The sequence below is a fragment of the Trichechus manatus genome, unplaced genomic scaffold (assembly GCF_000243295.1).
Source record: "Trichechus manatus latirostris isolate Lorelei unplaced genomic scaffold, TriManLat1.0 scaffold00121, whole genome shotgun sequence".
Taxonomy (NCBI): Eukaryota; Metazoa; Chordata; class Mammalia; order Sirenia; family Trichechidae; genus Trichechus; species Trichechus manatus.
In genome coordinates this window covers 7056661-7057289 of record NW_004444057.1, presented here as the reverse complement: position 1 = coordinate 7057289, position 629 = coordinate 7056661, and positions in this window count along the sequence as shown.

Sequence of the window (629 nt, the reverse complement as noted above, 5' to 3'; positions counted from 1 at the left end):
CATTTTGGTCTTTTCTTTCTTTCCTGTCTTTTTAATGACCTCTTGCTTTCTTTGTGTATGATGTCCTTGATGTCATTCCACAACTTGTCTGATCTTTGGTTATTAGTGTTCAACGTGTCAAATATATTCTTGAGATGGTCTCTAAATTCGGACGGGACAATACTCAAGGTTGTACTTTGGTTCTCATGGACTTGTTCTAATTTTTTTCAGCTTCAACTTAACTTGCATATGAGCAACTGATGATCTGATCCACAGTTGAGCCCTGGCCTTGTTCTGACTGATGATATTGAACTTTTTCACTGTCTCTTTCCACAGATGTAGTTGATTTGATTCCATCTAGTGAGGTCCACGTGTATAGTTGCCGTTTATGTTGTTGAAAAAGGAAATTGGAATGAAGAAGTCATTGATCTTACAAAATTCTATTACGCGATCTCCAGCGTCATTTTTGTCACCAGGGCCATATTTCCAACTACTGTTTCTTCTTCCTTGTTTCCAATTTTTGCATTTCAATCACCGGTAATTATCAGTGCATCCTGATTGCATGTTTGATAAATTTCAGGTGGCAGAATTTGGTAAAGGTCTTCAATTTATTCATCTTTGACATTAGTGGTAGGTGTGTAACATTGAAT